Source organism: Papio anubis, chromosome 9 (genome assembly GCF_008728515.1).
Source record: "Papio anubis isolate 15944 chromosome 9, Panubis1.0, whole genome shotgun sequence".
Lineage (NCBI taxonomy): Eukaryota > Metazoa > Chordata > Mammalia > Primates > Cercopithecidae > Papio > Papio anubis.
In genome coordinates, this window is record NC_044984.1 from 9,599,081 (window position 1) to 9,626,855 (window position 27,775).

A 27,775-nucleotide genomic window follows, 5' to 3' on the forward strand; every position below is an offset into this window, starting at 1 on the left:
TGCTTTTCAACCAGGATTCCTGAGCCTTGGCCCATTCTTAAATTCGCAGGAGCCACAGACCTTTCACCCCGTGTCTACTGACCAGAGACCTGATGCTCCTGCCCACATCTCTCCCTGCCCCTCCAACCAGAAGACCTGTGGCCAGTCGACATCCAGTGACCTGGCATGACCTCCCCAGCCTTTGAGGCAGTGATCAGGATGCCCAGAGAGTCAAATACAGAGATCCAGGGACTGGCACCCCAGCTGTGGGTTCTCAGAGTGGGCACATATGAAGGAGTGAGGAACAAGGAGCCCAGGAACCTGTCTCTGCCAGCCCACCCCTCTGTGCCCACGGAGCCCGCTGCTGAGGGCCCAGCATGATCCCAGCCCAGCCCTCTGTGCCCACAGAGCCCGCTGCTGAGGCCCCAGCATGATCCCAGCCCACCCCTCTGTACCCATGGAGCCCGCTGCTGAGGCCCAGCATGATCCCAGCCCACCCCTCTGTGCCCACGGAGCCTGCTGCTGAGGCCCCAGCATGATCCCAGCCCGCCCCTCTGTGTCCACAGAACCCGCTGCTGAGGGCCCAGCATGATCCCAGCCCACCCTCTGTGTCCACTGAGCCCGCTGCTGAGGGCCCAGCATGAGGACTGTGCCCAGCCTCTCCCGAGACCCTCACTCACCAGGTACTTGCAGATTTCCTCCAGGACCTACCTGCACATGGTCGCTGAGCGTGGCATGCTGCAATGGCTGGATGAGTGAGGACCAGATGATCACATCAGCCCACGCTGCCAGGACCCTTCCACAGGCCTGTGGGATGAAGAGAGGGAGGCCCCAACCCCACTGCTGTGGCTCTCCAGCCAGGGGGCTGAGTAGGAGCCCCTCCATCATGAAGAGAGTGCAAATGTGCTCAGGGACACCCAGAGGACGATGCCAAAGAGGTGGACGCAGAGCATATGGCCAAGTCTGGGCTCATGGAAAGAGGGCCACGGGGAAGGGGCTCTGCTACCACAAACAAGGGACATGAATCGGCCCTAGGGGTGGCTAGAAAGACAGCCAGCATACCTGGAACACTTCGGCATTGTTGTCCTGCAAGCTCAGCAGCACTGGGACCAGAAATGTAAAAATTTGTTTCTGGGTAGTGGCTCCAGGCTTTTAATTTTGGAGCTGCTGTAGCGTGTGACCCAGGGTAGAGTTGGCTGAGATCCTCACCAGCTCCCGCTCCTGCCAGGAAGCACAAGTGGAGATGAGAGCCAGCGACTTCCCTGGCCCCGCCTGACCTGGCTTCCCTCCTTCCACATCTTGGTCTCTATGTACAAGGGGCGCCGGCTGCACTGTGCTTAGCTGATGCGTAGATGACACGATGTGTGTATGTGGGGGGTTCCCTCTAGAGCCCTGGAGCTAAGAAGACTGTTGATGAAGGCACAGTGCTAGGGATGAAGGTTATCTTTTCAGTTCCACCGTGGACCACATCTGCAGCTCTTGACTTTGTTCTCTACTGTGGATGAGCTCAAGAATGCAAGATTAAAAAAAGAAAAATACACGTAGTTATTCTTGTTATACTGTGAACAAAATGGCTTAAATCTATATTACCTTGTGTGAATTCATACTGACCATAAACAGCTAAGCCTTGTACAATTTCGTTGAACAAAAATTTATTGAGCACCTACCATGAACCAGGCACAGTCCAAATAACAGGGACATGGTGGGAAATGATGGAGAGCCCCTGAACATAGGAACAGATGCTTTCAGAAGTGGGAGGCCCACATCATCACACAATGGCTGAACAGGGAGATGAGTCGGGGTCAGCACTTCAATTTAAAGACCACGAGAAAACAAAAACCCATGCATAGGAGCTCAAGACGGGTGAGTGAGCATTCATTCAGTCACCCCCTCCTGCCCCACATCCCTGCCCCACACCCCTAGAAAGCAGAGATGACAGTTTTGTTTTGTTTTGTTTTTTGTTTTTGAGGCAGAGTTTCACTCTTGTTGCCCAGGCCGGGGTGCAATGGCGTGATCTTAGCTCATCGCAACCTCTACCTCCCGGGTTCAAACGATTCTCCAGCCTCAGCCTCCCGAGTAGTTGAAATTACAGGCATGCACTATCACACCCAGCTAATTTTGTATTTTTAGTAGAGACGGGGTTTCTCCATATTAGTCAGGCTGGTCTGGAACTCCCAGTCTCAGGTGATCCGCCCGCCTCAGCCTCCCAAAGTGCAGGGATTACAGGCCTGAGCCACTGTGCCCGGCTGACAGATATTTTTAAAATTTGTAATGAACCTGAAAGATTAACTGTCCCCCATGCCCTGTCCGCTGAGGACTGGAGTATCCCTGAAAGACGAACAGCAGGCAGATTTGGAACTGAAGCAGAAAGCATAGTACACAGTGAGGGAAAGAAGAAACTGTTACAGGAGGTGCAGAGGGGCTCTGGAATGCACTAAGCTCAGGGTTGTGAACACAGGAAGCAGAGAGGGCGACTCTGGGCAGCCCTGGATGGTTGTCTTGAGGCGGCAGTTCAGCCGCTTTGAATTTCATTGCCATCCCGCCCTCCCAATAGCCCCTTAGCAGAGTGGCAAGCAGCAGGGGCAAGGTAGCACCCACTGAAGCAGGGCAGCGTCAAGATGAAAGACACAGGGCGGTTCCCTGGGTATGTGACAACACCCTGGAGAAGCAGGAGTCCCAGGGTGAGAACACTGGATAGTGTCACATTCAGCCGTCCACAGATCTCTGGATGCTTCCCAGCCATTACTGAAACAGGCTGCAGTCGTGGGTGTTGCTTTCACACAGGGCCAGCCAAGAAACTCTAGCATAGAAATGCTAGAAATCACTACCAAGGATCGGTATACATTTAGGAAAACCAGCACTACAGATGAAAGGAAACATTCGAGAAACAAAACACCCAGCATCCAGCCGGGCACAGTGGCTCACGCCTATTATCCCAGCACTTTTGGAGGCAGAGGCATAAGATTGCTTGAGCCCAGGAGTTCAAGACCAGACTGGGCAACATGGTGAGTCCCCATCTCTAAAAAATATTCAAAATTAACCAGGCATGGCGATGTGTGCCTGTAGTACCACAACTTGGGAGGCTGAGGTGGGAGGATCACGAGCCTGGGAGGTCAATGCCACCATGAGTCATGATCCTGCCACTGCAGTCCAGCCTGGGTGACACATCCAGACCCTGTTTCAAAACAAGCAAAACCAAAAGAAAACCCACCATCCAAGGATGGAGTTAATAATAAAATCTGAACAAAACTTTAGAGAAAGTATTATTGAATCCCCAGAAACTTTTTTTTAATATTGAGTTCAGTTCCTAAAGTGCTTAGAAATTCAAAATTTGAAGTTATATATAAATCAATAAGTAAATCAATACAGGCACTGGTCAGGAAATATCTTCACAGAATAATGAAATAACTATCAAGATACCACAATGTCATCCAGAAGAGAAAAATATAGAGTATCTTCTTCATTAGAAAAACAAAAAGTTAAATGAAAATTCAATAGGTGGGTTGAATAGCAGAATAACCACAACTAAAGGGTGAATTCATTAAAAGTGAATCAGCCCAGAAATTCTTCCAAGTAGACAAAGAAATGGGAAATATGAAAGAGAAATTAAGAAACATAGAGAATAAATCCAAACAAGTTCCAAAAATGGAACAGACAGAAGAGAAAAGAGGACATGTGAACCAAAACAGTAGAAGAACGTTTCACAGATGATGAGACCAGTAAGCGTTGCCTGGTGCCCTGCCTCCCTCCACATGACTAGGTGAATGACAAAGCAGCACCCAGCACCCGGATCTGAGGGCCCCTGTGGGGCAGCTCTTTCCATTTCCCCAGGTGACCTCTGTGTAGGTGATGCCCACTTAGTACTTCTCACTCAGACTATAGCTTCTGACTTCCACATCCAACAATACGGAAGATAACAACCTTCCTACTCTAAACACCTTCGTATACTAGATAAAATATTATACATATGCATAGTTTAGCTTGCAGGAGGGTAACAGAAATCTCTAGGGACCAAAACCAAAAAGTTTGCTGACACTCCACCTGCCCTAGGGGTTGGAGCATTTTACTGGTCCCAATAACCCCTAGGGGCATGGGTTGTAATATCTCCTGGGATCCACAGCCTGCAGCCACACAACCAGAAGCTGAGGTGTGTGCACCAGGATACAGAGAGAGCTCTGAGAGAAGCCCTCCAGGTAACACCCAAGGAGCCAGGAAACACTTCACAATGTTCAAAGGAAGTGAAGAAATCCCTCATTTCTTTTCCTCTCGGTCTCTCAAGCCTCAGCCCCCAGGCAGGCCCCATGGGAGCCTGTAGAAGCCAAAACTCTGAGGGAGGGAAGCCTTCCTCTCCATTTGCAGGCACCGTGGCCCCAAGAGGATGAGGAAAATTCCCATTGCTTTATTTCTTCTCTGCCGCCTGCCACTTAGCACCAGATGTGGGGACAGTCACAGAAGTGTCTGGTATTGTGGGGTAACAAAAGCCCCAGCTTTCTGGCCACTGAAGAAGAGGAGCCCCAGGGAACTATAAAGTACCAGGGAGGCTGCAGAGAGGAGGCAACTGAGGAAAGTGATCCTATAAAGGTGTTTATGAACTCCCGAGCTCACTATATGCCCAGGTCTGACCCTGACCAGCATGCCATAGACAATGAGAACTGAACTACAGGATGGACTACCATTCCAGGTCCCAGGCTGGCCACTGGTGGCCCAAATGCACAATAGCAGAGGCTTCGAACCAAGAACTGGCATTGGACTAACAACCCACGGACGGCTGACCAGATTGGCAGCCTCAAGGTAAATAAGTCAATTGCCTGCTAAAATTACCAGGACACTCTTGGAAGACTCAGAGTCACATAATATCATCTTCATAATGTCTATGACTCAGTCCAGAATCACTCAGCATGCAAAGGACCAGGAACATTTCATCGCACATGGGAAGACAATGAACATGCTGAAGTCAAGGGAAAATAGATTTAAATTATGTAATAAAAACTTTAAAGCCGTTACTGTGCAAAGTGTTCCAGAAAGCCATGGTGAACACTCTTGAAATAACAGAAATAGTCTCAGCAAAGAAATAGAAGACATACAGAAAAACTGTGGAAAGCTTTAGAACTGAACAATATAAGCTTGGGTAGGCTCCGTAGTAAAATGGAGATGGCAGAGAAAAGAATCAGTGAACTTGAAGACAGATCAATAAAAATGATCCAATCTGAACAAAGAGAAAAACGATTCGAAACCAAAAGTATCTTGTGACCTGAGACCATAACAAAAGGTGTAACATTTGTGTCAGGAGAGTCCTAAAAGAAGAGAAAGAGCATGGTGGGGCTGAACAAAACGATTCTAGAAATAATAGTAAGAACTTTCCAAGTTTGGTGAAAGGTATCAATTTAGGGATTCAAGTTGCTCAGTGAACCTCAAACAGATGAAAACCAAGGAAATGTATGCCTAGAAGCATCATAAACTACTGAAAACAGAGACAAATATAAGGCCAAATAAAGGCACTTTCAAAGACTAAAAATGTTTACTACTAAGAGACCCTCACTGAAGGAACCACAAAGGAAAGAAAAACAAAATAAATCTAAAAGGGAGGAAAGAGCTGGAAGAAAGAAAAATAAGCCAAGAAATTTGTAAGCATGTGGGTAAATCTACACCGGTATTAACTGTATAAAATCATGACAATCATGAAGACAATGACATAAAGAGCAAATTTACAGATTAAATACAAAGGTGGAGCTAAAATACTGGGCAACATTAGTATATAACGTGGGAAGCTGTGATCAGAATTCAAGCATTCTAAGGTCCATGGATTATATCGTTTGGAGGGAGGAAAAAGATATTATCTTCAGACTTAGTGAAGTCAAGTACAGTTTACATAGTAAATTTTAAACATAACAGAAAGATAGGTGAGTCTGACATTGGCCTTGCCACCAGCCGGTGTCCAGAGTCATGGAGGACATGAGACCAATACAAAAACAACTGAAATCCAAGGCTCACAAGTTGAGACAGTTATAGACACCAGAGCTGGAGTCCCATAAACCTGTGTCTCAGGGATGTCAGGTCCTTCCCAGCTCTAAACTTGTGTCACCTGCAAGGAAGATGAGATGTGAGGAGGAGTGGGACAGGTCTGGTCAGTTCAACTTTCTGAGTCTTACGTTTCTCTTGCTGTGAGGACCCGGGGATCCTGAAGCTTCTGTGCGGTTTGGGAGGCGGGTAGAGCCACTTGTTCTCTCCCTGCTTCACTCCATGAGTGGCATCTGCAGAATAAGATCCTTCGAGTCAGAACCCTCTTCATATCAGTCAGTTGGCTTCTTATTTGGGTAGCTCCTCCAGAAAATTCTGGTGAGTCAGTGGACGAGTGTGTGCTCCATTGTGTAGAGTAAGAAATGCATTTGGGACGTGTCCTGTGCTCAGCTTCGAGTAGCCAAGTCTCCTTTCTTCTGTCCCTTGGTGACCTAAGCCTCGCACCACAGTGCCTTGCTCTAACCCAGTATCCTCAGCTCAGCCCATATTGTGTCCAACTGATCCTAGGGACCTGGGCACATACATCATTAATCAGCGGACACAGCTGCCTGGCAATGTCGCAGAAGAGCAGTTTGATGTCCCTGCCCTGCATATGGCAGAGGATGTTGCACAGGTTCTTCACCGCCTGCGGTGCCTCTCACACTCAGTCTCCAAATTCCCCCTCATTCTTCAAAATGCAGCACAGACATCCCTTTCTCAAGAAGCCTCCCTTGTCCCTTGCCTCATCTCTAACCCAAGCCCCTCCCCACTGACCTCCTGTACCCGTGCATACATCCCCCTTCTCCCTACCATGTCAGTCTCAGCTGTATCTCTCTCCTTCTAGACAGTAGCTTTCTGGGAACAGTGAGGAATGTCAGTCGTGGTTGCATCTCTCACAGCCATCACAAACCCCAACACGTCAGTGCTTAAATTGTGTCGTTCACCCTTGCACTGACCTCTTTACAGTGCCTTGCTTAAGACGTTCTTTTCGTGAGGAGAAAACTACACATCCTTGGGCACACCTGCCATGACATCTTTTGATTTTTTTTTTTTGAGACGGAGTCTCGCTCTGTAGCCCAGGCTGGAGTGCAGTGGCCGGATCTCAGCTCACTGCAAGCTCCGCCTCCCGGGTTCACGCCATTCTCCGGCCTCAGCCTCCCGAGTAGCTGGGACTACAGGCGCCCGCCATCTCGCCCGGCTATTTTTTGTATTTCTTAGTAGAGACGGGGTTTCACTGTGTTCGCCAGGATGGTCTCGATCTCCTGACCTCGTGATCCGCCCATCTCGGCCTCCCAAAGTGCTGGGATTACAGGCTTGAGCCACCGCGCCCGGCCATCTTTTGATTTTTATAGGGACTTGTGTACGGGGTGGCTCAGCACATTCAGTCTTCCAATTGCTATGCTCTGTTATCTACATCTAGAGCTAAACTTTTTAGTTTCGGACTCTCTGCATAATCTCCTTTTTATTTTTGAGACAGGGTCTCACTCTGTCCCCCAGGCTGCAGTGCAGTGGCACTATCATGGCTCACCGCAGCATAGACCTCCCCGCCTCAAGTGATCCTCCCACCTCAGCCTCACAAAGTGCTATGATTACAGGCATGAGCCACCACACCAAGCCCATAAGTGGTGCTGTCCAGTGAGAAGAATTAGGAGAATGAAGAATCCATAGAGCACTCCCACCCACTGCTGTCCCTGTTCTCTAATCAAACTAATGCTTCCATCTCAGGCATCCGTACCCTGGCAGGGGATGTGTTTCTCCCCTGCCACCAGGAAGCTCCTTGGAGGCAGTTTGTGGAGACATGATTTATCCCACAGCTTCCTGATGACCCTTTCTGGGTTGTTGTACTTCACGATCATTAGGACCAAAATACACATCTCCTCCAGTTCTCCTTGTGGCTTTTGGAAAGGCAAGGTTCTGAGGCTCATACCCAAGAAAAGTCCCCCAGCATCTGACAATCAGCTTTGGTCATTAAGTGATTCTCCCCTATCAGGAGGGCAGAGACTCACTTACCTCAACCTCCCACCCCTTCCAACATACACCTTGCCAGTGATGGAGGGAAAGAGGTCTCTAGAGGGTGCAAGAGGACAAGAGGACAAGAGGAAGGGACCTGTTCTTAGTCTGCAAAGTCTCTGGCTTATGTGAGTGTGGGGACCAGAGTTTCCGGAGCACAGAGCTTCTCCTGAAGCTGTGAGTAAACCATCAGGAAGAAGTTGTGGAAGCAACTTTGGAAATTCCCTGGGACCTCAGAGGTCTAGGTCAGAAGACATGTGTGCCAAGGGAAGGCAGGGAAACCTACTCATAGGTGGTAGGTAGCCAAGAAAATAAAACAGCAGATTAAGCCAGTGTCAGGAAGGTAAGTACACATGTGTGTGGACGGACAGGCAGGTAGATAACATGAATACTTGGTCTAAAGGTGTGCAGGGCTGGGCGCTGTGGCTCACACCTGCAATCTGAACACTTTGGGAGGGAGATCACTTGAGGTCAGGGGTTTGAGACCAGCCTAACCAACATGTGAAACCCTGTCTCCACTGAAAATACAAAAATTAGCCAGGTGTGGTGGCAGGTGCCTATAATCCCAGCTACTCAGGAGGCTGAGCCAGGAGAATTGCCTGAACACTTTGGAAACAATGTCACAAGCTGTAGATATAGTCCATGGTAGAACTGAAATGATGACTTTATTTCCTAGCACTGTGCCTTCATCAACAGGCTTCTTAGCTCCAGGTCTTTAGAGAGAACCCCTCACATACACACATCATGCACAGTGCAGCCGGCGCCCCTTGCACACGGAGACCAAGACGTGGAAGGAGGAAAGCCAGGTCAGGCGGGGCCAGGGAAGCCGTTGCCTCTCATCTTTGCTTTGTGCTTCCTGGCAGGAGTGGGAGCAGGTGAGGATCTCAGCCACCTCTGCTGTGGGCCACATGCTGCAGCAACTAAAAAAATGTAAGCCTGGAGGCATCACCCCCCAAAATTTTTTCACACTTCTGATCCCATTGGTGCTCAGCATTCAGGAAAATAACATGGAAGTGCTCCAGATACTCTGGCTGTCACTTGTCTGGCCACTGCCAGGCCTGATATGTGTCCCCTTTCCTCGAGAGCAGGGCCCCTTCCCTGTGGCCATTTCCGTGAGCCCAGCCTTGCCTGTAGGCTCTACATTCACCTCTTTGACATTGTCCTCTGGGTGGCTCTGAATAGATCTGCCCTCTCTTTATGATGGAAGGGCTTCCACTCAGCCCCCTGGCTGGAGAGTCACAGGAGTGGGTTTGGGGCCTCCCTTCTCTCCATCCCATAGGGCTGTGGAAAGGCCCTGGTGGTGTGGGCTGACATGATTGGCTGTTCTTCACTCATCTAGTCACTGCAGCATGCCACACTCAGTGACCACATGCAGCTGCATCATGCCACACTCAGCGACCACATGCAGCTGCATCATGCCACACTCAGCGACCACATGCAGCTGTAGCATGCCACACTCAGCGACCACATGCAGCTGCAGCATGCCACACTCAGCGACCACATGCAGGTCCTGGAGGAAATCTGCAAGTACCTGGTGAGTGAAGGTCTCAGGGAAGGCTGGGCACAGTCCCCATGCTGGGACCTCAGCAGTGGGCTCCGTGGGCACACAGGGGTGGGCTGGCAGAGACAGGTTCCTGGGCTCCTTGTTTCTCACTCCTTCACGTGAGCCCACTCTTGAGAACCCACAGCTGGGGTGCCAGTCCCTTGTTCTCAGTATTTGACTCTGGGCATCCAGATCACTGCCTCGAAGGCTGGGGAGGTCATGCCAGGTCACTGGATGGCGACTGGCCAGAGGTCTTCTGGTTGGAGGGGCAGGGAGAGATGTGGGCAGGAGCATCAGGCCTCTGGTCAGTAGACATGAGGTGAAGGGTCTGTGGCTCCTGAAAATACAAGAACAGGCCAGGGCTCTGGAATCCCTGTTGAAAAGCCAACATTTAAGGGCTAAGAAAGTAGGTTAAGAGCTCACATGAGTCATTCTAATATAATCAATCCCTCACATTGGGGGAGCATTTTACAAAGCACTTTTCCATTTATTACCCACAGGCGCTTGTCATGGTGTGTGGGAGGTTGGGCGGGTTTGCCTTCCACTCTATACTTAAGAAAGTGAAGCCAGTAGGCGCCAGGTCCGACATTCAAACCCAAGGCTGCCAGTCCCACGGAGTTGTTTTCTCTCACATCCTGTGGGTTCCCAGGAGCAATAAACTTCCTGCTGCAGAGGGGCGGGGGTCTGAGTCTGCAGGGTCCAGCAGTCGGAGCTGCCTGAAGGTGCACTGCTGCTGCTGGGGACGGCAGAGAGGCCGTGGCTGCCAAGAGATCTTCAGCAGGGCTCCAGTGGCTCCTCTCCTGGTCAGCACCGCCCCTCTTTGGCTCCACAGGTCCACACAGGCCAAACTTAGCTTGTAGAGCAGTTACTTCACAGAGCTTTATCTTGCTAAACAGCCCACAGGTCTCACTGAGGACGGCTGCAGTGAATTTTATAGGTAGGGCGGCTGCTCCTGGGGACTCCTCCCTCCCCTATTCAGCAGGGGAGCCCTCCTTGGCCTGAGCAGCTCCTTCTGGAAAGCCTTTGGTGCTAAGTCCATTCCCCCAAAGAAGCATATATTTAATTCCATCTGCAGTTCATTTCATGAAACACAGAGAAACAAATGGCTTCAAAGGCTAAATAAATCATCCTGAACTGGCTGGCAGGAAGAATCATATCTTCAATTCACCAATAAATAAAATCAATAAAATATAAAGAATAAAAAATGCACTGCCACACTGGTGGGGCAGGAGGGTAAAGTCACGCCCCTCACAATAGGTAATGTCTATAAAGAAGAATTTTTAAATTTCCATCTTGATTTCAGTTTTTGACCCAATGATCATCCAGGAGCAGGTTATTTAATTGCCATGTATTTGCGTGGTTTTGAAGGTACCTTTTGGAGTTGATTTCCAGTTTTATTCCACTGTGGGCTGAGAGACTGCTTGATATAATTTCAATCTTCTTAAATTTATTGAGGCTCGTTTTATGGACTATCATATGGTCTATCTTGGAAAAAGTTCCATGTGCTCTTGAATAAATGTGTATTCTGTGGTTGTTGGATGAAATGTTATGTATAGATCTGTTAAGTCCATTTGTCCCAAGGTATAGTTTAAATCCATTGTTTCTTTGTTGATTTTCTGTCTTGATGACCTGTCTACTGCTGTCAGCGGAGTACTGAACCACTATTATTGTGTTGCTGTTTATCTCATTTCTTAGGTCTATTAGTAATTGCTTTATAAATTTGGGCGCTCCAGTCCTAGGTGCATATATGTTTAGGATTGTGATATTTTCCTATTGGACAAGGCCTTTTACCATTATATAATGTCCCTCTTTGTCTCTTTTAACTGCTGTTGCTTTAAAGTTTGTTTTGTCTGATATAAGAATAGCAACTCCTGCTTGCTTTTGGTGTCCATTTGCATGAAATGCCTTGTTCCACCCCTTTACTTTAAGTTTATGTGAGTCCTTATGTGTTAGGTGAGTCTTCTGAAAGCAGCAGATAGTTGGTTGGTGAGTTCTTATCCATGCTGTGGTTCTGTATCTTTTGAGTGGAGCATTTAGGCCATTTCCATTCAATGTTAGTATTGAAATGTGAGGTACCATTGCATTCATTGTGCTCTTTGTTGCCTGTCTACTTTGTTTATTTTTGGTTTTTTGTTTTTGCTTTTTAACTTGTATTTTTGTTTTATAGGGCCTTTGTGATTTATGCTTTAAAGAGGTTCTGTTTTGATGTGTTTCCAGGATTTGTTTCAAGATTTAGAGCTCCTTTTAGCAGTTCTTATAGTGATGGCTTGGTAATGACAAATTCTCTGAGCATTTGTTTGTCTGAAAATAGCTGTATCTTTCCTTGACTTATGATGCTTAGTTTCGCTGGATACAAAATTCTTGGCTGATAATTGTTTTGTTTGGGGAGGCTGAAGATAGGGCCTCAATCCCTTTTAGCTTGTAGGGTTTCTGCTGAGAAATCTGCTGTTAATCTGATAGGCTTTCCTTTATAGGTTAGGTTACCTGGTGCTTCTGTCTCATAGCTCTTAAGATTCTTTCCTTCATCTTGACTTTGGATAACCTGATGACAATGTGGTTAGGTGAAGATCTTTTTGCAATGAATTTCCCAAATTTGTGCTTCTTATATTTACATGTCTAGGTCTCTAGCAAGGCCAGGAAAATTTTCCTCAATTATTCCCTCAAATATGTTTCCCAAGCATTTAAAATTGTCTTCTTCATCAGGAGCATTGATTATTTTTAGGTTTGGTCATTTAACATAATACCAGACATCTTGGAGGTTTTGTTCGTATTTACTTATTCTTTTTCTTTGTCTTTGATGGATTGGGTTAATTTAAATACCTTGTCTTCGAGCTCCAAATTTCTTTCCTCCACTTGTTCAGTTCTATTGCTGAGATGTTCCAGAGCATTTTGCATCTCTAAAAGTGTGTCCAAAGTTTCCTGAATTTTTTTTATTGATTTTCTTTAAGCTATCTATTTCCTTGAATATTTCTCCCTTCACTTCTTGTATCATTTTTTGGATTTCTTTGCATTGACCTTCGCCTTTCTCTGGTCTCTCCCTGATTAGCTTAATAACTAACTTCCTGAATTCTTTTTCAGGTAAATCAAGGATTTCTTCTTGGTTTGGATCCATTGCTGGTGAACTAGTGTGATTTTTGGGGGGTATTGATGGGCTTTGTTTTGTCATATTACCAGGGTTGTTTTCTGGTTCCTCCTCATTTGGGTAGGCTCTGTCAGAGGGAAAGTCTAGGGCTGACGGTTATTGTTCAGACTTTGTTGTCCCACAGGGTGTTCCCTTGATGTAGTACTCTCCCTCTTTTCCTGTGGATGTGGCTTCCTGTGAGCCGAATTGCAGTGATTGTTGCCTCTCTTTGGGGTCTAGCCACCCAGTGAGTCTGACCGGCTCTGGGCTGGTACTGGGGATTGTCTGCACAGAGTCCTGTGATGTGAACCATGTGTGGGTCTCTCAGCCATGGATACCAGCGCCTGTTCCAGTGCAGGTGGTGGAGGGTGCAATGGACTCTGTGAAGGACCTTAGCTTTAGGGGTTTAATACTCTTTTTTTGTGATGGTTGGCCTTCTGCCAAGAGGTGGCACTTTCCGAAAAGCATCAGCTGTAGTAGTGTGGAGAGGGACCAGTGGTGGGCAGGGGCCCTAGAACTCCCTAGATTATATGCCCTTTGTCTTCCGCCACCAGGGTGGATAGGGAAGGACCATCGGGTGAGGGCAGGGCTAGGTGTGTCTGAGCTCAGACTCCCCATGGGTGGGTCTTGCTGTGGCTGCTGTGCGGGATGAGGGTGAGACCCCTGGGTCACTGGAGTTGTGTACCTAGAAGGATTAAGGCTGCCTCTGCTGAGTCATGCAGGTTGTCAGGAAAGTGGGGGAAAGCTGGCAGTCACAGGCCTCACCCAGCTCCCATGCAAACGGAAGGGTTGGTCTCACTCCTGCCACGCCCCCTGCCACCACCAAGTCTGTTTCCAGGTGGAGGGCAAGTCAGGCTTGAAAACTTGCCTGGGGCTTTCCACCTCCCAGCTGCAAAAGAAAAGGACTTTAGTTATTCCCCCATCTGTGAAGTCTGCAAGCTGGATTCCCGCCCTTCCCTGAGTTCTTGCCAGGAGGCTTCTTACCCCGTTCAAATTGTTACGAAGTTCAGCTAGAGCAGTCCCCCTTCCTGTGCAGTTTTATCTCCTGCTCCTCTGCCACCCTCCTGATGGATCCGTGTGGGTACCAGCAGGAATGCGCTGCTTGGGGATCCAGCGAGCTCCCAGGGCTTTCTGCTGCTTCCTCTACCCCTGTATTTTGCTTGGCTCAGCCCTCTAACTTGACTCAGCTCCAGGTAAAGTCGGAAACCTCTCCCGCAAACAGACCACCAGCTTCCCCAGCGGGATTGTGTGTTCGGGAAAGGAGAGTCTCCCTTTCCCACTTCCGCACTGGGGCACTCACAGTATTTGAGGGTCTCCTGGGTCCTACAGGAGCAGTCGGCTTCCTTCAGAGGGTCTGTGGGTCCTCTCAGGACTGCTAGTTTGTTCTTGCAGTCAATCGAGCTAAAATTCACAATGCAAGCCTCTGCATGCTGCTCTGTCTGGAGCTGCAATCTAGTCCTGCCTCTTGTCTGTCCTGATCCCTCCACCAAAGCTTCCAGTTTTTATATAATCTATGTAAAATTTCAATTGAATTCATGCATTGCTACAAATCAGTTTCTTCTATCTGCATTGTGTGGAGGGAAAGCACTCTCTTGGATGTGAATGGAAACAATAGGAAAAGTTGTAAATAAAACTTAGTAGGGAAATAATGAGAAAATGTAGCTCCCACCTTCCCTTTTCCTTTTTTCTGTAATAGCGCCTGTGTATTTTAGCATGGAATTTTGGTGTGGTGGGCGGTTTAGAAAAATAAGTGCACTAGTTTAGGTGATTTGCAGATTTTATAAAAGAGTTGAAATGAAGTCAAACATGAATGCGAATGGGAGACATTTCTCCAGGGGTCTCTTGTTCCTTCACATATTGCAAGCAGCAGAGCTGGCTGTCCTTGCTCTAGATAATCTTTTCAAGGATGTTTGCATTGAGATCTGCCTTGGAAAACAGAGGTAGTGTCTCCCTCCGAAGGAAAGAGCTGGTTTGTTTGCTGTTCTGTACAATAAAGATCGTGTTTTCATCTAGGCAAAGCTCAGCAGGTTTACTTACAGCCTATAATAAAAGATTGGGGTTTCCTAAATACAGGGCTCCTCTCGTGTAACATACCCTGTATATGGAGTTGTCACCTGGCCCTGCTTGTCTCCCGTGTAGGAACTGGGGCTTGGGGAACCAGCACAAAAAAATGATGGTGCTCAGGCTACTGCTATTGCTATGAGTAGTTAACCACCCTTTATCTCTAACCCAGGAGTCTCGCGTCTTCTGCCAGCATCCTGAAACTATGGCAGACTCACTTGTTAACTTTGCAAATAAGGTCAAATTTCAGGACTTTCGTAGCTCTTGATAGTCACCATGTAATAGAGGATTAAAAGACAAGCTCAGCTCTTGTTCCAGTCAGCCTCATTCCTCTGCCTACAATATAAAATCACCCAATCACATTCTTCTTTTAAATTGAACAGTCCTTGCATGGTTAAGGAAAGGAGAAATTCACTGTAAGGAATGTTTACATCTTGTATAGAATTCCTGCAAGTGTAATGTTTCAAAAGGTTTTCCTGCGACTGAAGTACACTTACTTTGTGTACCTCTAGATAAATGAACTTACAAACTGAAAATTTTCAGCTTGGTGTATACAAAAACACACATTTTCACAATTAGATCTATCCCAAAGAGAATAAATTTTGAGATAATAAGCTCACTGCTGGCTTAGATGATCACTTATGGGACCTCTAATGGGGCAGGGATCAGACTAGATGTGTACGAAGATCTCTTCCAATTAAAGCTGCTACTGTGGAGGACGTTGTTTTCAGTGGACTCTCTAACCAAATTTATTTTCATACCAACAAATGAAGGTGAGCTGGGGGATGCAGCTGGGACTCAGAAGACTGCACTTGATAGACTCATCATGAGATGAAGATCTCGTGCTTAGTCTGGCAGAAACTCATCAAGCCTAGCTCACTTTGGAGTAAGTTAGCGCTGGAGAATGAATTCATGCCAACCAAATTCACCAAGAGCCTGATTTACAAACTAGAGAGCGAAGGCCTTAAGTTTACAGCAAAAGACAAACTTCCAATGACTATAGTTTTCTTGTCCAATGTCTAAGGCACCCTCCCCTCTCCACCTGCTGTGTACAAGGGAGAAACAACCACTCCACACCCGACTGAACATTTTCTCACCTTATCACTGTAGCAGAAACTGGCTATTATTCCTCCTGGGTAGACAGCCAGGCTGTATTTCCCTGCTGCCCCTGCAGTGAGAGGTGGCCATCGGAGCCAGCGCTGGCCAATGGACTCTGCACTGGAGTGACACATGCTGCTTCCAGACCTGTGCCTCAAACCTCCCACATGTCCTCTGTTTGCTCTGTCTGCTCTTCTCACTTCCAAGGAGCATGGCCATCATGGAAGCCCCAGATTAGCAATGGCAGATTAGGAGGCACAGATGGGAGGAACCTGGGTCCCTGACTCAAAGCATCATGGATTTGGACTTCCCATTATTGAGAGATAAGCTTCCATTGTGTTTAAGCCTTTATATGAGTATTTGTGTATAGTTTGTTATAGCAACTGCCATCTTTTCATTGAAACACTCATGCTGCCTCCTGTCCCTGGAATGCTTGTAACCCTGCCCTGCTTCACCAGGGTAACTCCCACTTGGCCTTTAAGTTCATCTCTGCCGTCACACCCTCCAGAAAGCCTTCTCCGAGCACCCCAACCCCTCCACCAACAGTTCGGTGCCTCCAGCAGATTCTGCACAGCTGGCTGCCCTCTGCCTGCCCTCCCCTTCTTCCTCTTAGAATCCGAAGACTCTCATGCGGCTAGAAGCAGTCATGTGATCCAGTGCTGGTCAATAAGATGTAAGAGGAAGCCTCTGGGTAGAGATTCTTAGGAATCTCCTTTTAAAAAGGAAGAGATTGAGCTCATTTCTGCCTTTTACCTTTTTTCTCTGTGCTTGCCTACTTCCCACCTGGGACTCCGATGCAGCACCTGCGAATGGGCGTGCGTGTTACAACTCTTCAGCTGAAACCCACATGCTCAGACAGAGTGGAAGGAAGTCCTGGGTTCCTGAAGGCATCATGGAGCCGCCACGTCAGCCCTGTGCTACCGACCTCCCTTCTCCTGTTGTGTGGAGAATATGAATCCTGGTGCTTGAGCCCTGTGGTCCGGTTGCTCTTGGGCACAGCTGAAAGTGATCTTAACTAGACGAGCTCCTCTGTGAGTGCTTCCAGGCACCCGGCTCCCCTCCACAGTGCCTGTCAAAACACCCATTGCACTCACGTCATCTGGTTGTGTGTCTGTTTCCCTGGCTTGTTGAAGGCACGGGGCAAGCACTCAGTAACTGTGGTGACAGGGACATTGTTGTGTCTCCTCATCCTGGACCTGAGGAAAGGGAAGGTTTCCCTGGAGCACACAGAAAATCCCAAAGGCATCCCCACCCCATCTCCTCTATTGGTGGAGCGTCGGCTCTGCAATCACTGCAGTCTTTCAGGCTCTCACTTTCTCTGATTCCACCTCACAGCCAGTAAATTTCCACACAAGAAGGATATGAAAGTATCAGATACAGCCCTGGACCTCTTATCAGGGAAGTCAAGGAATGTGTGCAGGACAACAACTAGTACTTGCGTGGCACTTCTTATGCGCCAGGTGAAATGCACATAAAAAATTAACCATTTTAAAGCGAACCATCAGTGTCATTTCATACATTCGCAGTGTTGTGCCGCCACTCCCTCTATGTAGTTCCCAAGCATTTTCATCACCCCAAAATGAAACCTTGCACCCATGAAGCAGCCACTTCCCATTCTCCCCTCTGCTCGGCCCCTAGAAACCACCAATCTGCTTTCTGTTTCCATAGATTTACCTATTCTGGATATTTCATATAAATTGAATTACATAATATGTGACCTGTGTCTGGCTTCTTTCACTTCACGTAATACATTTGAGGTTTAACCACGTGGTGCCAGGCATCAGTTCTGCATTCCTTTTTGTGACTGAGCAATACTCCATTGTTTATATGTACGACAATTTGTTTATCCATTTATCCATCTATGGACACAGGCATCATTTGTAATCACTTGAAATATATTAACTCATTGAATCCTCACCACAGACACAGATGCAGTTATCGTCCCTAAATTATTATAGAGTAGAAACTGAGGCACAAGTAACATGCCTAAGATCACACAGCTATTAAGCAGAATAAGGACTCCAGTCCAGGCAGTCTAGTACCAAAGGCCTTCCTTGTAACCATTACTCTCTACTATCTCTCAGAGAGCAACCCCAGATAGCACAACATGGGGGCTAAGCTGTCTGGTGGAGCTTCAAATGCTATACGTTTCAGAGAATGGGGAGGTCCCTGGCTGTCACAGAGCCTTCCTGGAGAAGTAGGATCATGTAAGGTCTAACTCAGGGCAGGTCAGGGTGATGTGAGTGACCGGCTCACTCAGAACACAGCCATTCATGGGTGTTCAGTAAAACTGGCTCTAGAACCAGTGATGACTTCAGCCCAAGCCTCCCATAAGGCAGAGTGCTTGTCTTTGCCTCTACAGCACAGGGAATTCTGGGCAGAGTTCTGGGCCCAAGCTTCTTTCAAATACCTTATAATCAGCAAGAGAAGCTGGCTGTGTCTTCTATCTGGCTGCATCTGTCTAACAGTTTAGAGAGTGGGACATTTCCTTCCTCCTTTTTCCAAGTATCCTTGGAAGACTTCCCAAAAAGCAATGCACCTTGGAGAAATGTAATGCTGGAGAGGAGAGTGCTTTCCAGGAGAGGGGAGTCTGTTCCAGGAACTGTGATACAAGGGAACATCTTAAACTAAGTCCTCAGTCTCCTAGGAAATCATTACGATTTTCTTCCTATAAATCAGGGCTCAGGACACCCTACTGCATTCTCTTCACCCCTCCACCAGAATTCCTAAAGTCCATGCTCACGGATCCTGGGAATCTAGGAGGTTGGAGGATGCTGGCAAGCCTCAGCAAGACTGCCCGGGGCCAACCCTGCAGCTTTCCTTCCCCAGGTCCACTCAGCCCAGCTGGCCAGCAAAGGCAGGCCGGGCCTCCGTGTCCACACATGAGAATGACCTGCAGCTTTTCTTTGTCTAGGCTGAGGTCAAGGATTCCCATTGCAGCTCTAGGGTGAGGGTAAAAGTTTTTGCAATCCGGCTTCTAGGAAATCTTTAAAATTAGGTCTGAGATGAGCTTGTCAGTAGTAGATTAGGTAGAAAACTTTTATACAGTTGAGGGTGAACCGTCTGGAGGGTGAACTGTTAGGTCTGGTTCTAGAACTGGGAGTAGTACCTTGGCGCCTAGCAGCACATCTTTGAGAACATGCAACCAGGCTTGGTATGTGATGGAGCGTGTGTGTGAGTGTGAGAGTGTGTGTGAGAGAGTGTGTGAGTGAGTGTGTGTGTGTGAATGTGTGTGTGAGAGTGTGTGTGTGAGTGTGTGTGTGTGTGCACGTGTGTGAGTGTGTGTTTGAGTGTGTGACTCTGTGTGTGTGTGCATGCGCACGCACGCATGGGTGTGAGACTGTGAGAGTGTGTGAGTGTGTGCGGGTGTGAGACTGTGAGAGTGTGTGTGAGTGTGAGTGTGTGTGAATGTGTGTGCGAGAGAGTGTGTGTGTGAGTGTGTGCGGGTGTGTGTGTGACTGTGTGAGAGGTTGTGAGTGTGAGTGTGTGAATATGTGTGAGTGTGAGAGTGTGTGTGTGAGTGTGAGAGTGTATGCGTGTGTGTGTGTCTTTGGATACATAGACATCCTGGAGCATATATTTCATTTCTCATTCAAATAAATCCTACAGATAACAAAGTGCTTTGACATCTGGTCTCTACAGCCCTCCAGAGGCGGCAGGGCAAGCACTATTAAACCCACTACAGACTGCTGAAGCCCCCCCTCAGTGTCTTGCCCAGGGTCAAGGAAGAATGAGTGGCAGAGCCCCGAGCCTGTGTGCTCCTATCTGTGCCAGGCTGCTTCTCCTGGGCGTGGCTGTGCCTTGTGCATGGGACATTTCTCCTTTGATGTGCCCTGGGTGCCTTAAGCAACTTAGATATTGCTCAGGTGAGGTGAGGGGGAAAATGTATTTTCAGGTCGTATTAGTCAAACCAAAGTAGTATATACTAGATGACTTTAAAAACATACTTTTATTTTTCACAATACTGGAGGTTTGGAAGTCCAAGTTCAAGGTGTCAGCTAGATTGGTTCCTGGTGAGGGCTCTCCTCCTGGTTTGCAGGCAGCCACTTTCTCTTTGTGTCTTCACTTGGTGGGTAGAGAGAGAGTGGTCTCTTTTCTTACCAGATCCATCATGAGGGCCCCACCCCATGGCCTCATATAACCCTAATTACCTACCAAAGGCCCATCTGCAAATACCATTACATTGGTGGTTAGGGCTTCAACAAAGGAATTTTGGGAGGACACAAACATTTGTCTACAGCATGGGTGGAAACCCATCTCTTTCTCGCCACCTGTGGGGACCACACACTGCAGCCATCGAGACAGTGGGAATGTTCTCCTTACAACTTGATCTGACCACCCTAGAAGAGGGGACAGGGAAGGAGGCCAAAGCTGGGAGAGTTGAAGAATATTAAGAAGAGAATAGGGTGGCCAGATTTAGCAAGTAAAAATATAAAATGCCTAGTTAATTCTGAATTTCAGATAAGAACAAATAATTTTTTTTAGCATAAGTATGTCCTAAACTAAGCATGGCACAGGACATGCTTATGCTAAAGAAATTACGTATTCTCTAATAATAAATTATTATTTTCTCCAATGCACATTAACTGTGCATCCTGTATTTATCTGGGAACCCGAAAAGAGAAGGGCTAAAAACTCTTAAGGCAAACCAATGGATTCCAGGAGGGATTATTGCTGGGCTTCTGGACCGATGCTCCCTTTATAACACTTAACTGTTTTTAGCCCCTTCCCGCCCTCCTTCCCTCTCTTCCTCCCTGGCTCCCTTCCTTCCTTCATTCCTTTCTTTTCTTTTCTTTTTTCTTTTCCTTCTACCAGCTTTTCCTAGTTTTTATTGTGGTAAAATAAACCTAAGCTAAAATTCACCGTGGAAACCATTTTGAAGCATACAGCTCAGTGGCGTTAGCACACCCACACTGCTGTGCAGCCGTCACCACCAGCCATTTCCAGAACTTTCCATCATCCCCACCTGAAACTCCACCCATGAAACACAAGCTGCCCGACTCCCGCCTTGCTTCCCCATCCCTGGTGGCCACTGCTGCTGCTGCTATGAACCTGAATGTTCTAGGCACCTCACATAAGTGGACTCATACAATATCTGTCCTTTTGCGTCTGATTTCTCTATTTAATTTTTTTTAATAAAACTTTTTTAGAGACGCGGTCTCGTTAGGTTGCCCAGGCTGGTCACGAACTCCTGGCCTCTGGTTATCCTCCTGCCTCACCATGCCTGGCTTTTTAATTTAATTTTTAAAGGCAGGTAGAAACTAAGCGGGCCACAGAGGAGCTGCCTGCAGAGGTGAAGACAATGTTGGTTGTGCTGAGAGAAGCAGGAGAGCAGGTCAGGGTGTAGGACTGGAAGGCACGGGCGGTTCTGGAAGGCACGGGCGGTTCTGGAAGGCAGGGGCGGTTCTGGAAGGCACGGGCGGTTCTGGAAGGCACGGGAGGTTCTGGAAGGCAGGGGCACTGGTTCTGGGAAGCCTCGCCCGGCTCTTCTGCAGCAGCCAACCCTCCTGGAGTAATGAGTGCCCGTCAAACAAATAAAGGGGGTTGATATTGGGATATGGCTGCTGGCTTTATATTAATAATCGTAGTAATAAAGTTGATCGAAGGTAGGATGGAGGAGGCACCTGCCTGGTGAGGTGAGACAATGGTCAGATTCACCGAGGCTCCTGTGTGTCCCAGATTTCCTGCTGGGGGAGGCTGTGCTGCTCAGCGGTTCCCGCACCTGCTTCTATGGGAGAAGCAAGTAGAAGTCAGAAGGATGGGCGAAGGAGTCAGAAGCTTCTCTTATTCGTTCGGGGAGATTCTGTGTCGGGGGCACCAATTGTACAGGGAACGAACCAGTTGCCAACTCCTGACCCTTGGAGTTGACTCCACACCGCTTAAACCTCCGCGCTGGTTCCCTGGGGGCCTACAGCGAGGTCTGTAACTCAGGGAGAGACGCTGGAGCCGGGTGTGGGAGAACGGTGTGCAGGACCGGCTCCATGCACTCTTGAAATTATAAACTGCCTTATGAGACAGGGGTACGGTGTCGATGCATTTTCCTGGGAGAGTCCATAGTTTTTACTGCATTCTGTAAAGCAACGCTGTGTAGTAGAAATATTATGCCATACACAATACGTATGTACAGTTTTAGTTGTCATTTAAAGAAACTGAAAAAAGATCTTGATGAACACGGATGGCACAGATGTGAGAAAAGCACCATTATTAAAGAATATGCATTGGCCGGGCACGGTGGCTCAAGCCTGTAATCCCAGCACTTTGGGAGGCCGAGATGGGCGGATCACGAGGTCAGGAGATCTAGACCATCCTGGCTAACCTGGTGAAACCCCGTCTCTACTTAAAAAAAAATACAAAAAACTAGCCGGACGAGGTGGCGGGCGCCTGTAGTCCCAGCTACTCGGGAAGCTGAGGCAGGAGAATGGCGTAAACCCGAGAGGTGGAGCTTGCAGTGACTGAGATCCGGCCACTGCACTCCAGCTTGGGCGACAGAGCGAGACTCCGTCTCAAAAAAAAAAAAAAAAAGAAGAAGAAGAAGAAGAAGAATATACATTTATGTAATGCATTAAAAGGTAACAAAATGGATAAGCAGGTAATAAAATATCAAAGACCTAGAGTGAACTGCAGTCATCCACTGTGGAACTGAGGAGTTAGGGTTTCCCATTACAAAACTCCCTGATGGAAGACTATTATTTATCAACTATTTATTGTCTTTCCACTAAATAAGAAGTGATCGTCATCTTTTCAGAAGAGCGCCACAGGCTTTGCAAAAGATAATTGCAGATTAACCTTTGTGCCTGGATTTTCTAATTCTAAAAATATTGCTACATGACTCCAAAGTGTGTTATAAAGATAAACAATTGATGTGATATATAGTAGAGTACAAAAATGTTGACCATACAGGAGGGGCTGGTTAGTATCAGATTCCCTTGTTCTTCTGTCAGTAAAAAAAAAAAAAAAAAAAAAAAAAAACCTGTCCTTTAAGGTTTACATAAAGACAAAGTATCATGATGAGGTATCTTAAAATTGGTAGTACTAACAAAATTTTTGAACTCCACGTTGTGCAATTTTAATGTATAAAAACAATAAAACATACTGATCAATAACAAAAGCCCTATAGTCAGACAGCATAGGTTCAAGTTTGGCCTTGATCTCAACTAGCATTTCATTGCTGAAAAAAAATGCCACGTGATCTTTCCAACTTCATTTCCTTATGTAACATTGGAGATAATAATAAATTCACCGTTATTAAGAGTTAAATGAAATAGTTCTTGAGAAGGTGTTAGAATCGTTCTAACATACATGGGTATTATGAGCTAATATTTGTAATACCATTGTAGCATAAGGAAATACCATCTGCTGAGAGAGGCACAATAATGATTATCTTCATGATTATAGTTTAAGATATACCAGATACAGAATGAAGGGGCCATAAAATGATAATGTTATGAATGATTTTGATGCTTACGCCAGAATCCTTTCTAGGATAGCTCTTGCCTGAAAAGAACTGGGACTCATTTCTTTGGAATCACAGGACACTGAGTGTGGCAAAAAGAAAAGAAAAATATGGGAATCGCGTATGTGATTTTAAAAGTAAAAAGTAACAGAAGAAATTAGTGATCCATTTTATTTAATCCAATATATCCAAAATATGGTCATTTTAGCATGAAATCAATATAGATTTTAATGAGATAGTCTATGTTCTTTTTTCCTACTGAGTCTGTGGAATTCAGTGTGTATGTACACTGACAGCACATCTCAATTTAGACTAGCCACATTTCCAGTGCTGAGTGGCTGCATGTACCTGGTGGCTGCCACACTGGACAGCACAGGTCTAAGGATTTCATTCCTGGCTCAAGTCCAGACTCCCAGCCTTGGTTTTGGGTGTTTTTCACAAACTGGCCTCTCTTTATCATTCTTTTTCCTGGTACTTCCTCGAGCATGACTGTGTCCCCGCCACTCAAGACCACTTGCCGTTTCACTGCATACCTCTGTTCGAGCTGTTCCTTTTACCTGGGAGCTCCCTCATTTTGTTTTGTTTTTTGAGACAGGATCTCACTCTGTTGCCCAGGCTGGAGTACACTGGCATGATCATGGCTCACTGCAGCATGGATGGACCTCCTGAGGCTCAGATGATCCTCTCACCTCATCCCTCCTGAGTAGCTCAGACTATAGACCTGTGCCACCATGCCCAGCTAATTTTTTTATTTTTTTAAATTTTTTGGTAGAGACAGGAGTCTCTATGTTGACCAGGCTGGTGTTGATTCTTCCACCACGGCCTCCCTCACTTCTGGGATTATAGGTGTGAGCCACTGCTCCCCACCTGGAGTGCTGTCTCTGCACCTTCTCCCTGGGCCTGGTAGAGAGGCACACATTCTGCTAAGAGGCCTTTCCTGACTTCCCTAACCCTAGAAGGGCTTCGTTCCTCCTTAGCATTGTACTCATGGCTGGATTAGAGTTTAACTGTTTTTGAGGCTGTTTCCCTGGCTGTTTCATGGGGTCTTATTCATCTTTGTTGTGATCATGGTCTGCACTGAATAGATGATCAGTAGATGTTTGCAGACAGAATGAATAAACCATCAGTTATTCTCTTACTCCTTGAATGGACTTGCTACTTCCTTGTTTAGATTCGTGTCTGTACAATCCTTTCACGTGGATAGTACAGTAAACACACACAGACAGCCTCAGATGTGGTAACTAACAAGGAATTCATGTTAAGATGTGCACAGAAAATATCTTACATCTTTATCCTCCTCCTGATCTTACAGATGGGAAAACTGAGGCACAGAACTAAGTTAGAATGACCAGCAAATTTCCATCAGTATAAATACAAAGAAGGGGAAAGGAGAACATTCTGGGAACAGGTGTGGTGGTCTCACACGGTTGGGTTCCTCGGATGGTGAAGGATCAGTTGGCCGTGCCTTGGTTATCTGAGAGGAGGGAAGAGAAGGGGGAGGTGAGGAGTAGCTCCTGGGCCCTCATGAGCATTCGAGGCAGGTTCAGGTCTGAGAAGCAGAGGATATCCTTCCTGGAAGCCTGAGTTAGGAGGAGGAACTCACTGCTGGAGAAAAAGTTGAAGAGGAAGGAGGACGGACATCTCAGATCATGGGGAGTGCTGGCCTGAGGAGGCTAGGAGAGAACCATCAGGGTAGAAGAAGGGGCTGAGGAAGCCGGCAGGGGGAGCAGAGGAGTAGGCGCCAGCATGGTGAAGAGGTGCAGTGCATTATGCATGATACACACATTATTATTATTATTGGGAATAACCATGTGTCAGAGTGCAGTTCTCAGCCTGGAGAATGGAAAATGGAAAAGACCAGAAATTCAGAGAAGGCAACTTACCCAAGGTCTCCCAGCCCTTTAAGGTCAAGTAGAGCCTCCTAGGCATTTCCTGCCACACTCACCCAGGCCCACCCACACTTCTGTTGCAATGGAGGGCCCCACTATAGTGCCCAGGAGGACAGGTCTAGGGCACAGTGCCAGGCCTGATGAATGTCCTTCGTACCCTTTTCAAGCAACAGGCTATGATTAGTCCTAATTATAGGGGCCTGCTGTCTTAATATTCTTCCTGGCATGTCTCTTGCCAATCAAATCGGTGCCATCTGCCATGTGATTCCTGCTGTAGTGGCATCAAGGGGAGGAGTTAATTCAACCCAATGTAAAGAGATTCTCCCCTCACCTTGCAATCGAGGAGCGTTTTTCCCTCCTGTCCTGCACCCGCACATGCACCTCCTTCCTTCTGGCTCCCTAAGCTCTAGCCTGGGTGAGCAGGGCCTGGACACTCCTGTACTAGAGTCACTAGCCACTGCCCAGTCTGTCTCAGAAGCAGGCCTCAAATTCCTCAGGGTTAAAGTGGGAAGAACCCATGTGTGCACATTTGCTTTTCCAACCTGGGCACCATTTGGCAGTTGATTCGGGCAATTCTCTCACCACCACCACCCTGCCCATGTATCCCTGTTTCCAGCCTCTGTTTTCCTCTGCAGCCAGGGCTCCTTTCTTGTGTACCCAAGGTGGGGAGCTGAACTGAGATCACATATGGACAGGGTTCCTGGCAGGTACCAAGCACCTTATAAGGGGTGAGAAATGTTGCCTCTTCTCCGAGCTCCTCCGTTGTCCCTACCAATTCCCCAGTCCCTGGTCCTGCCCCTTCCCTCCCTCATCCACTCAGCAGCCATCAGCAGAATCCCATCTCCTATGAGATCCTGGACTCCCACCAAATGCTCTGTCTGCCATCCCCCTCCCCACCTCCCTGAAGCTGTGCACACAGTTGGGATGGGGGCTGTGCTGTCTCAACACCACCCTCCCTGTGGTGGGGTGGGTGCCGGTGGACATGGGTGGCTCTGATGCTCTGGCTCCCACCCACAGACACCATGACTCCTGCGAGGACCCAGCATTTCCTGGCAGGTCAGACCTACGCTTTGCCCTTCATCCCACCAGACCTGCAGGGAGAGGAGGCCGTCCAGCGGGCGGCGGATGCCCTGTAGTGCCTGCAGAAGGTCTCCGGAGACATCTTGAGCAGGTAGGAGCTGCCACCCACCCCTACCTGTTCAGAGGAGGTGGTTCTGGGCAGTCCTCTCTCCAATCCCAATAATACACCCTCTGGGAGCAGTCCCTTTGGGGATTCCTGGTCCTGGAGGACCCAGCTGGCTTCCCTGGGTGGGGGGGCCAAGGTGAGAGCCTGGCTTGGAAGCTTTTGCTTCTGAGAGCCCAAGAGCTTACTCCCTTCCGCCCCACTTTGCCTCCTGGTTTCCTGTGGTGGCTCTGCTCTCAAAACTCACGCTCTTCCTCCCACGGGGAGGGGGCTAGTCCTTCACTCTTTCCCGCAGTCAGAAAAGATTTACCTAACGGTGCCTGTGTGCCAGGCACTGAGAAAAATCCCTATAGATCCAGTGATGAATAAGGCAGTGTCCCTGTCCAACTGGAGTGCATATGCCGGCAGGAGAGACAGACCTAAATAACCAATGCATGAGCAGTTATTTAATTACAGCTGTGATAAGGCCTATTTATAATATTCACGAATATTCATATAGCGTTAACCATGCTCCACCATTGATCTGAGTGCATTAACTCATTTAACCCTTGCCACATTTTATGAGCAGGCACTGCTGTTATCTCCATTTTACAGATGAGAAAACTGAGGCACAGAAAGACAGTGACGTAGCCCAGTGGCAGAGCCAGGGTTCAAAGCCGGGGATCTTGGCCTTGGGTTCTGTGGGTTATTACCGCCTCTGTGGACGGGAGATGAGGTGCGGCGAGGCTTGTCATGGGGAGCCTGGCTTGGTCTTGAGGATCAGGGAAGGTGGATGTGAGGAAATAGCATTTGTGGTAAAATCTGAGGGTGAGTAGGTAGGTCAGGAAGAATGTTCCAGAAAGAAGGAAGCCCATGAGCTACAGCCCTGAGGTGGAGGACCTGAAAGGAGGCCAGTGTGGCTGCAGCACAGAGAGGCCGTTGAGGGAGCCGAGCGGGAGGGCTGCGGCCTCTTGTATCGGCAGCACTGACCCCGCACAGTCCTTGGGCTCCAGTGACTTTTCACTCAGTGTATCTAACTCGAATGAGTGAATGGTGTTTGCTGTTTCCTGCAAAGGTCCCAGGGGTTGTTGGGTACACAGGTCCTGTCTTTGGCTGCAAGCAACCGGAAATGAGGCTTGGTCTTCTTCCCGGGACCTCAGACTGTGCCTCGCATGGGAGATCCCAGCATGAAGTATGTGGCTGCCTGACTCAGGTCCCTCTCCTGGTCCAAGCCACCCTCACCCCGGCCCACACCTGATCGTCGCCAGATCTGGAGTCCCTGCTCCTTCACTGTGCAGCCTCCTCTTCTGTCACCAACTGGAAGCCCACCTCTTCCTGGAAGCCCTCCCAAACTGAAAAATGGGGGATGAAGCATGATCATTGCCTCCACATCCCCTTAACTGTTCTGCCTCTCCCCTGCCCACTGACTCACTGGCCTGCTTCAAGCCTGTCTGGAAAGTCC

General features: G+C 47.8%; 1 protein-coding gene across 3 annotated transcripts in view; it reads left to right on the forward strand.

Moving 5' to 3' along the window:
* Positions 1–27,775, forward strand: part of LOC101000295 (ovostatin) — a 161,157-nt gene that overhangs the window by 31,128 nt on the left and 102,254 nt on the right. Inside the window, exon 2 of one of the 3 annotated variants that reach the window (XM_021922008.2) lies at positions 26,169–26,322. The exons of the other annotated variants lie outside the window; for them this stretch is intronic. The gene's annotated coding sequence lies outside the window, so the exon portion shown is untranslated. The remainder of the gene's footprint in view (positions 1–26,168; positions 26,323–27,775) is intronic. 3 annotated transcript variants of the gene reach the window in all.